The sequence below is a fragment of the Pinus tabuliformis genome, chromosome 6, assembly GCF_031772625.1.
Source record: "Pinus tabuliformis cultivar Carrire ecotype Pingquan chromosome 6, CPIR1, whole genome shotgun sequence".
NCBI classification, from domain to species: Eukaryota; Viridiplantae; Streptophyta; class Pinopsida; order Pinales; family Pinaceae; genus Pinus; species Pinus tabuliformis.
In genome coordinates this window covers 1963517090-1963528793 of record NC_142292.1, presented here as the reverse complement: position 1 = coordinate 1963528793, position 11704 = coordinate 1963517090, and positions in this window count along the sequence as shown.

Below are 11704 nucleotides of genomic sequence, written 5' to 3'. Positions count from 1 at the left end.
GACACTAAGTGATAGCAGAAGTGATTAAGAGTGCATGCAAAACATGAATGAAATATTCAACAAATAGATCAACATGCATGTGGGTGAGGCAGTTTTCAAGTTGGGTGAACGTTTGTGCAAAATAGTTTCATGCATGTGAAAATAGTGAGATAGCAATCAAAACTGAAACAGAGCTAGGAAAAGCTAGTATACATGCAAACGACAGCAAGTGTTCAAAGAAATCAAGAAAACAATACCCCCACAAGTGAAAACACAAAAAGCGACAGAAATGCAGCACAAGGCATGGGATGCGAGATTACCCCAAAGCAGCTGAGCTGAATGTGCTGACTGCTCCTAGATGTGATGTGGGATGTCATAGCTGCAAAGTTGATGTGAGGAATGAGCTTTGTAGCGTCTAGTTGTTGAGTTTTTGGTAACATCGAGTTTGTGACGCACATGCCACAAATATAGGGGAAGCGACACTTGGTGGGAGGTTTCTAAATTTCTCCTTGCATGTAACCTCCAACTGCTAAACATAGATCCCTAAAACAAGGGATGCCTTTGCATGCTACCTTGGGAGAAGCAACCCATGCATGCAAGTCTGTTTTGCTCAGTCTCGGAGGGAACCGGTCAACTCAGCTGCACATGCAAGAGACTGCTCGATTGCTGGAGAAAAATGCACATTTCTGGCTAGGAGCTGGGTTGACTGCCTAGGAGGTTTGCACAATTTATGGGTAGAGCAGCTGACTTCTACCTAGATTTGTGCAAATCCTGGGCTGAACAGCTTGCTGCTGGGAAATTTGCGCAAATCCTGATGGGAGGGTTGGCTGGCAGGATTGCGCAATCCTGGACTGCAGTAGGCTATCAGAGAGGATTGCGCAATTCTTGGAGGAAAGGCTGATTTCCCTCCAGGAATGTGAAATTTTCAAGGGGAAGTTACTCAACCTACAACTGGACCAAGTCCTGGTGAGCAGCCTGTGAGGGGAATGGATCAACTGTGATCGACAAGCTGCCTTTGTGCGAGGAAAACTCATGAATCTTGAGTAATTGATGAAGTAAGATAAAGTGTTGTGCAAGGTTGGTAGGGGGGTTCCAAAATAGGCTAAGGAAAAATTTTGGAGGGTGGTTTTACCACTACAACACTTGGCAACACACTGGTAGAAATCCATCTCTCTTAATGGACCTTGTTTGTGAAAAACAAGTCTAACACCTTCGGAAGTATTGTTTCAGCCCTCAGCTCGTCTTGGCTTCACACTAGCTTAATGTAAGATGTAGCATCTTCTAGACTCTTGGTTGATTGACACACATTCCAAGCCAAGGCAACACATTTGTTTCGATTTGGGTTGAGGGGTATATAGGTGCACAAACAATATAGTCGTCAGAGTCTTAGTTTCATCTCTGGTGTTGCTCCACTGCCAGCAGGTCTGGACAGTACCCCAGTGGAGTCACATATGAACACAAGCATGGCTCCACTGCCAGCGAGCCTGGTCAGTACCCTGGCGAGTTACTTGCATCATCTCCTTGCGCAGGAATCCTTTCTCTTCTTTTTCCTTATTCATTTTTCATATTTGAATTTTTTGTCTTTTCATTTTTTTCATTTTTCATTGTGCATAGCACTTATTCATTTCAGAGGTGGAAGAGGGATCTCGACTTATTGAGAGCAGAAGAGGTTGTTCCAATAAAGAAGTATTTTATTGTATCTCTGACGTGCTTGTTAAGGTTTTCCCCCTCACCTTACCCTACTTCACTGCGCTGACAAGGGTCAACCCAAAAACAATCGACTAGAGAAGGTGACACTAGTTAGTGAGCAAGCGTTGTGTTTTCACGAAGGTTCACTTTGAACATTACGTACTTTCCTTAGATGTATCATGGAATAAAAGTAACAAGCTCATCATACAGAGGCAAGATGATAGATAACCAAGTAATGATAGTTGTACAAGCCCTCTTGCACTTTACCCAGCTCGTTTCATGAGTCACACATGGTTTCATGCAAAACAACCTACAAACGAAACAAGCGAATGAACTAGCAAACAACAAAGAAAAGTAAGAGAAGAAGCAAAAATGAAAGTGAAGAAAGTAAACAAATAAACAAGTAAACAAAGCATGTAAACAAACAAGCATGCAAGCAAAAAACTGAAAGCAAACACTACTGCTACTCCCACACTAACGATGCATGGGCTTGATCACATGAAGTGATACTTCCAATGCAACCACCGGCAGATTGGTAGACCCATGTTGGTGAAGGCTTGGTCCGCGAGCGACCCAGTTGTCTGGACCAGCAACTAAGAAATATATAACAATGAAGACAACCACACTCGTGTTTCAAAGTGTCCACGGGACATAAGTGAGTGCATGTGCATGATGGGTAGTCTGCGGACTTATCGTGGTGATGTGTGACACTACGTGCAACTTTGAAGCATAAGTACACTCTTGACTGAGACATGCAAGCAAATGAAAGAAACAAAGATAACTTGCATCACGCATGAGTGCTTGCAATGTAAGACACCTCCAGTGCATGAGCAATGGGATCGTGCAGTTCGAGTGGAGGAAGTAAAATCTGAGTGTTAGATTGATATTAAGTGCATACAGATGTGTGATGAGGAGCCTTTGGTGATTGAACAGTTTCATGATCCGAGGTGAGACTAACCCCAAGAGAACGAGGGCCTGACATAACCATCAGCTCAGGGTGAAGTGCCTCGATAGTCTTGGGTGTCTCAACTTCATCATCATGTAGATCATCATACACTGATGGCTTCGAAAGATAAACTATGATAGATTCATGATCGTGATCAAAATTGGAAGCAAATGGATCACGATCGCACGATCAGAAAAATCAATGAATTCTTCAGCATCCTCATGATTAGATGAATCAAACTGAGGGGTACATGAAAAGCGAACTAACTCATCCTCTGTGTTTCCGGAAAAGACAGATGAAGGATCAAGTGGATCTTCAATGAATAACTTATCCTCTCCGTTCTCGAAAGATGGACTAACATCCAGTGAGTCCTGCGAGTGATCAACAATGGGTGCATCTGTGGACGAAGATACACATGCAAAATCATGGATGGCAGGTTCACCAAAGAGGTTAGGAAAGAACGAAGGGGGCTCAGATGGAAGGGAGTCATCCTTCGCTGAGTATTGGTGTTCAAGCTCCTACTCATGCTCCTCATGAATGACAGCGCATGTTGGTTGTGCAACACCAAATCCGTCAGTGGGTTGTTCCTCGTTCACAACAAGTGAAGAGTCCGGAATGGACGAACGCAAGAAAACATCATTTGGAGGAAAACCTAAGTACGAAGATGGAGGTTGAAGAACAGAATGCATATGAGAACTCGAAGGACTCACAACGAACTCTGCACGAAAGTGAGTGGAGTAATGTTGGGAGGGTTTGAAGAGTGAACAGATGTGTGAACATGATCCTCAACATCACAGGGCGATGGTGGAAGTGTTGAATGAGAGGGAGGTGGACAGTCCGTTGAGACAGTTCCTGCTCCCACATGGGATTTCACAGTTCCATCCATGAATAAGGTTGAGCAAGGCTTGACGTCAAGCTTTCTCTTGGGACAGATAGATTTCTTAAGGCAATACTCGAACCAGTCCCAGAGAAAAGAGAATTTCATCTATCTCTTCAGAGCTTGAAACTATAAGTCACGGAAGCACTGCCAAAAATCAATAACAGATTCATGTGGAGCCTTCCCTTATTGCAACAATTTCCAGTCAAGATGGTCTAGATCAAAATGATAGAACGTGTCTTCAATAAGATCACAGAAGTGCTCACATGAGTGCATGGTGTCAGCCGGTAGGTTGAGCACCCAACGAAATGGAGACTCTCGAAGTGTGTATGCAAGTAGCAAACTGGCATTTTCATCAGTAAACTCATCTTCCTCATAAAACATGGAAATAAAGTTATGTAAGTGCTCAGGCCAAGCCACTTCGCCTTCACCATCATACGTGTGAGTGGACAAGAGATCAAATAGCTTCCCCAAGATGGAGACATATTCACGATTCAAAAAGAACCTAGGGGGAAGAAGGATGCAAGACCCCATGGATGATATGAAAAGGTTCAAAACTAGATGAGAGGACATTGCTTTTCAAGAGGCCCCCATTCTAGCGCCAAAAATTTTGATTGTGCTGGACTCGCCAACATGTCAAGGGGATCTCCTCGGTAAGAAGTCCCAATTAGACCTCAGAGCGTTTGGTGTAGGAGTCCCAGAAGTGGGTCGTAAGGTAATGTCATGACCGCAGTGTCACACAGAGGCAAGTAGAATAACTCTATCAGCAGCAAGGGTGTGACTGATGCAGTGAGTCAAGGAAGGTGTATGAGAGGTTCCAACACTTTGAAGGGAGAAGGAGGTGAAGGTGAGCTCCAGGTTGAAAGGGATCAGTCCCAACTCAGCTAGGAACACACAAGACAAAGGACATGCACAAATTCCAGCGGAGTAGTTCACTCAGATGTGGCAATCACATCATACAAGGTAAGATAACACGTACAACACTCACGAATCAGTCTGAGACGAGTGTGATGGTTGTTATAGCGAGGTTCAAGTGAAATGTCTGTCTGATGTCCGGCAGAGCAGTCGACACAGACGGTGAAAACATTAACAACATATGCAACACATTAACAACAAGATTCATATAATTTCATGTGAATCAGTTCATACACAAGTACGTAAGTTAAACAAAACATATCATTAAAGCAACCGGAGCAGTCCAACTACAATAAAAAAATATGCATAAAAATGTGTTGGCTCTTATTATATAAAGAAGTGTAAGTCACAATCATACAATACATCCATGTAAACCTGCTAGCCCCAATAGTGGAATGTTACAGCCACATCGCTTGCTCCTCCAAATAGATGTACTAGCTCCGTCTAGTGGAGAATCCAAGGTGCGTTACAATAATGTCCAAGCCTTCTTCAAAATAGTCTTAGTAGAAGCTTGGCTGACCAAAAGCCTATACAATGAGTTATGAGGGGCTATTTATAGCAAAGGTGGGGTGACCCTTGACATTCCCCTTTGTGATAGTTCAACTACCCTCATGACTCTTCACCTACTCTATGACTGTTATATCCAACTATTGACACTTGACTTACACTTGACATGACTCAACATTACAATGCACATGTACTCATGTGAGAAAACATGGCTTGAGCAAGCCTTGCAAGACATCACTGACACTCAGTCTGCTATGATGAGACCAATTCTTTGACATTCTTGTGATGGTGAAGTTGGTGAGCTGATGCCAAGCTTGGTCGTCTGTGATGGTGTGCATGCACCTCATGGTGACATCTTGTTGAAGCGAACTCTTGCCTCCATTGCAATTGGTGCATTGGTTCAGTCCCTTCATCCAACTCATCTGCTAACATGCACATGGTCTTCTTGGGTATGGTTGAACCAGCAACACATTGATGCATAGTATCCATGCTGATCTTCAAGTGTGTGCTGGTGGTCATGCGCATCAACTTGCCAAAGTACATGTTCAGCTCCAGTTGGACTTGCTTCTTGTCTTCGCCTTGGTGAGTGTGTTGAATGGGTTGGATTGCATGCATGTGCACAATGACATGCATGCTGCTGAATCCCTTGCATGCAATCACCATCACTACTCACCATGTTTGCTCTATGTTAGCTGCTGGGATGGATCTTTAACTTGTACGTGTGCAGTTTCATACGTGAGCACACGATGCGCCCACTGTTGTTCTTGATCCTGCTACAACTCATTCGTCTATCTGTGCAGCTACATGTTCTTCCTTGAGTTGCTACTTCAGCAAATGCAACTCTTTCTTTGTTCCATTCTCCCTCCCACGATCTTCATGTCTAGTCATCACCTCATAGCTGGAGTCTCCAAAGTTACTTTCATTATCAATGGATCTGCTTGATCTTGCAACTTTGTTCCACCTCTGTGTTTTCAACAACCTTCCTCTTGCATTCATTGTATTCGCTGCGTTCACTACATTTGGTATTCTGCCTGTAGCTATTGTTCATGATGCTACTCACTATGATGATGCTGGTTGATGTCGTTGTCTACAAACACCTTGATGTCTTCGTGAGTAGGCAAGCTCATAGACACTTGATCGATTGCATCTCCAAGCATGCTCTGAATGGTGTCTTCATCTCTGCTCTCCTAGAAACCATTGTACCTATACTACTGAGAGGCAGATGAACACCTACGATACATGGAGATATGGCAACACTCATGGCAAGCAATCTGTCAGTTGAAAACCAAAATGATCATGAGAACTGACTTGTAACATACGTGGGTGAATGATCATGAAGGTTTCGTAATTTTGGCGGGGAGGTCGGGAGACCGACTGCCAAGACTGCACAAGGTACAATCCATGCTGTTGCGAGCCTGACTGACTGCTGGAACTGCACAATGCACAGTCTAATCTGGCTGCTGATTGCTGGGATTGCGCAAGGCACAATTCCAGCTGGGAAGGACTGCTGGCCCAGGGACAGATTTGTGCAATTTCTTGGGCCAAACATCCACTGTCCTCCATAAATGCACAAATCTGGAGAGGAAGGTGAGCCTTCCTTTCCCAGATTGCGTAATGCAGCCTTGGTGAAGGTAGATCCCGGGCCAAGGTTGGTCCGACTCGCCGATGGGCAATTGAAAGCAAGTAAATCAATGAATGCATGGCGACACTAAGTGATAGAAGAAGTGATTAAGAGTGCATGCAAAACATGAATGAAAGATTCAAAAAATAGATCGACATGCATGTGGGTGAGGCAATTCGCCAATTGGGCGAACTTCCGTGCAAAACAATTTCATGCATGCGACAACAATGAGATAGCAACGAAAACTAAAACAGAGCTAGGAAAAGCTAGTGTACATGTAAAAAACAACAAGCGTTCAAAGAAATCAAGCAAACAATACTACCACAAGAGAAAACACAAAAAATGACAGAAATGCAGCACAAGGCATGGGAAGTGAGATTACCCCAAAATAGCTGAGCTGAATGTGTAGACTGCGCCCATATGTGATGCGAGATGTCAGAGTTGCAAAGTTGATGTGAGGAATGAGCTTTGCAGCATCTGGTTGATGAGTTTTTATAACATCAAGTTTGTGACGTGCATGCCACAAATCTAGGGGAAGCGACACTTGGTGGGAGGTTTCTGAATTTATCCTTGCATGTAACCTCCAACTGCTAAACATAGATCCCTGAAACAAGGGATGCCTTTGCATGCTGCCTTGGGAGAAGTAGCCCATGCATGCAAGTTTGTTTTTCTCAGTCCTTGAGGGAACTGGTCAACTTAGTTGCACATGCAAGAGACTGCTCGACTACTGGAGAAAAATGCACATTTCTTGCTGGGAGCTGGGCTGACTGCCTAGGAGGTTTGTGCAATTTCTGTGCAGAGCAGCTAACTATTGCCCATATTTGCAAAAAACTTGGGCTGAACAACCTACTGCTGGGAAAATTTGCGCAAATCCTGCTGGGAGGGTTGGCTGGTAGGATTGCGTAATCCTGGAGTCCAGCAGGCTGTCAGAGAGGATTGTTCAATTCCTGGAGGGAAGGCTGGTTTCCCTCCAGGAATGCGTAATTTTCAAGGGGAATATGCTCAGCCTGCAGCTGGACCAAGTCCTTGTAGAAATTCCTAGTGTAGATCAACAAATTATGCAATATACTAAAGCAAAATGCAAAATCTACTTCTACAACAAACTTTGCGGAAGCTTAATCGAATATGAGCAAGATCAAATAGAACACATATAACTGAGAATGAGAATTCAATCACACTTGAACACAGAAGAATAACCTGGGGAAAGCCTCAGCCTAAAACCCCAATCTATGTATTATCATACAAGTGGAAATATGTTTAAGTTACAAAAAGAATCAACTCACAAGCTATCCTGCTCTCTCTGCAATCAAAAAATGATGCTCATCAAATAGTCAAAAGCTCTCAAAACCTTCTCCTCTACCCTCCAAGCCTCCGATTTCCTTGTGCAGTTTTTCTTGGGGTCCAATGCTTCCACTTGTGTGAATTCCCACCTCACACTGCTCACTTGGCTCATAAATAACTGCACAAACCTGAAGGAGATAATTCCTTCTGCATGGATGAGTTCCCTATATAGGAAAAATCCTCCAATTGATAGTACACTATCCCATCATCTGATCTTAACTGGGTCTCTGACTTAACTGACATGCATGATTTATTTATGAGAGAATATTCAGTTATCTGGAGAGTAGCAGTTACATGCATGCAAGCATTAACTAACTGAACTCGAAATTAATTCCACAAACTGTTTGAACTAATCTAACTGGACTTAACTCAGTTAACTAAGCTAAATAATTACAACTCAAATTACAACTCATCCTTATCTCTTTAACTAAGGGATAAATTCCTTAATTAATGGGATAACTGTTGCATGTCCTCACATAGACTTCATGTTTGATTTTCTCCAACTAATTAACTCAAGATGAATTAATTAATTATTTTACAAACAGCTGCTAAGATCAAATTCGAATTTTACTTCTCAATTTTAGTTCAGGGACTAACTAAAATTGGAATCCATCCCGAAATGCTATTTATAGCAATGCTATTTTTAGCACTTCCATTTTTCATTCCTTGTTTCTATGTCCAACACTGGTACCCAAACTGCTATTTATAGCAATGCTATTTTTAGCATTTCTTGTTGCCATTTTCAACACTCCCTCTCAACAAGAAAGGCATTCAACTCGAACCCAATCCTGAACCTTTGGAATGTTCTGCATGCAACACTTCTCCCAAGTGTTATTGCTCCAGCAACTCTAGAAACAAAAAAATCTCCCAACTGACCTCTCTGTTGGGCTAGAAACACCCTCTGATGCTGAAGCTCCCTCTGCCACCGTGTTGTGCCCTACAACAACCCCCCATTTCATAACAATTTTATCACAAACAATTTACATATGAAATGGGTCCCTTTTAAAATTTTTAATCGGCATTAATAAACTTGTTCAAATAAGGTATGATAATCAGATGAATTTATGCAAAAAACCCTTATTGAGCAAGTGATAAGCAATTTTTGGTTAAGTCCAAAGAAGTAATCGCAAGTTCGGTTGCTATCTTAGTTTTTCCCGATGCGATATTGCTATCGGCCATCGGCAATAGCAAATGCACACACAAAAGGGCACATACCTTTTCCCCGATGCGACGCGATATCGGCGATCGGCTATCGGCATGCCACTATGTCATGTGAAAAATGTTTTAACACTCCGGCCCGATGCGATATCGTCTATCGGCATTCGCTAAAAGCAATTGATACACATTTGGGGGTTATGTTCGCGCGCCGAATGCGATATCGCAATCGGCGTTCGCTAAAAAACTTTCCCAAGTGATAACGCCACACACACACTTCTGATGCGATATGATGACGCATAATGATGACCTCAGTTCCAAAAGGTGATTATTTCAAAGCATTAAAGTTATATTTAAAATCGATTTGACAAAATCACAGATTTCAAAAAGCCGTTAAGTAAAGGGATAAGGTAATGCATGCGTATTTAAAAGCTTTGCCCCTTCGAATTAACGAGCAATTACGATTAGACCTTTGAAAGATCTATTACACGCTTTAAGGAGTCATTCGGTTTAATAACTTAAGTAATGGTCATTTATGAAGCTGTAGGCCGTAAAATCACCATTATTACATCTACGGTGCCTGCTCAAATCATTAGATCCGCAGCCTCTTTTAGGAATAATCTCGCCACGCTTCAAATCATATATTTATCCCGTTATGGATTGTCATTGTTATTTCTTTGTTACGATTTCTCTTGCACTTGTGTAGAATTCGACTAACGAGAGAAGTCTGAATATGATGGGAAAAAAGTCCAAGAAGATGGCAGGTTCTACTGCAACACCCGCCTCAGGCCAAGCTGCTACACCTTCTAGGAAGGGCTTAATCTCAGATACTACATGCACTGGTCTTACTGGTACTACATGGCAAGGGACATACAATTTGCTAGAAGGAGAACAACTAGAAGTGACAGTAACGGAGGCAAGTGTGGATGAATTAAGAAAGTATGAGGCAACTCTTAAAGATTTGGCTGACTCTTTTCTGCACAGAATAGCAGCCAGGGAACAAGTCCTGCCTTATACTGATGTGGTACGTTGGGCAATTGAAGAAGTTCCTCTCACTAATAGAACCTTCGTTTCTAAGGATAGAAGGATTTTCGGCTCCTTCAAGCCTGAAGACTTAAGACAAATGTATCATTTGCCCAATCCCGAGCAAGTCTATAACAGAGCATTCGTGGAGAAATTTGCCAGAGAAAATGAATCACCAGCCGAACCTCTACGAGAGTGGAGGCAAAATCCAGCAAAACACAAACAGGATATGTCGGGTAAGTACTCCAATGCCTCTCTGGCTTCACCTTACTGCTATGCTGGAATTATGATGTGTAGATTGTGGGGATTTCATGATTCTGCAAATATCCATGTTGATATGGTTCCCTTAATGGAAGCGGCCATTAATAGTATAATTATGGATTGGGCCACTATCCTGTCTGATAAGTTGGTCTTAGCTATTCGTGAGTTTAGGGCCAAAACCAGAGTCAGTGAGAGAAAAATCCCACCTTTTTATTACTCTGCATACATTATGGATGCCCTTTGTTTTAATTCTGAGTTTCCTGTCCTTGGTTGGAGATGGACAACCCATGACCCAACACCTATTCATTTGTATCATCGTAAATTGTGGAAACCGTCTCACAAAGACCATTTGTACCAAATTTGCAATGGTTTTATGGTTCCCGTTCACTATTCTATTTTTGACAGACCTATCCCTAGGATTTCCTATGAAGCCTCTTTTGACCTGCCAGCCGTAGCCCATTGGTTCGGCGAAGAATGTTTTTCTTATATCAGAGTTTTTGGAAGCAAGGCCAGGCCACATGTTCTTCCCGTATACATCCCAGACAAACTGTTGGCCCGAGAAATCTCTTATCAGATAATGTCTGAAGGTGTTACCCAAACTCTCAAAGAGGAGAAGAAGAGAGGATGGCCATCGTTTCCTTTAAGAATTGGAGTTTATACACTGCTAAATTATAAACATGCAGAAAAGGAAGCAGCAAAACTCCAAATGCTATCTCTAGTTTCTATTCCCAACAGACTCTATGACCCGAACAAGGCTGCTTTCATTGCCTTGGAACAGGCTAAGCTGACAAAGGTGGTTCACCAAGAAGACCAGTTTGACGACCTGTTCATGGGTGCTGATTCAATAAGCCAAGTCAAACAACTTGCTGCAATGAGATATGAAGATATGGAATTAACTGAATTTAATAAACTTAGAAAGCAAAGGTTGCAAACTTTGCCTCTAAAGTTATTATCTACAACCCCAACTTCATCCTCAAGCGAGCCTGATCAGCCAGAAATAAATTCACCTCCCGTTACAATTAGAGAACAGGAGGAAAGTCAAAGAAAACTGCAGGCAGAAAGGCAGCAAAAAGCACAAATTGAACAAGAGCAGAGAAGGCAAAGGGAGGTAGAAGAGCAGAGAAAGCAAAGAGAGATAGAAGAACAGAGGAAACGAGAGGAAGAAGAAAAAATAAGGAAAGAACTGGAAGATAGGCAGAAAAAGGAATTAGAGGAACAGCAACGGAGAGTACAAGAGGAGCAACAGCGGAAGGCATTCGAAGAACAGCAGAGAATTGAAAAAGAAAAAGAACAGAGTAAGCAAATCTCTGTCGATACTGAATTGATTGAGGAATGGAACCAATTTGATTCCATTATAAGTGGTAAAGAAGCCTCCAAAGACTCAGATGCC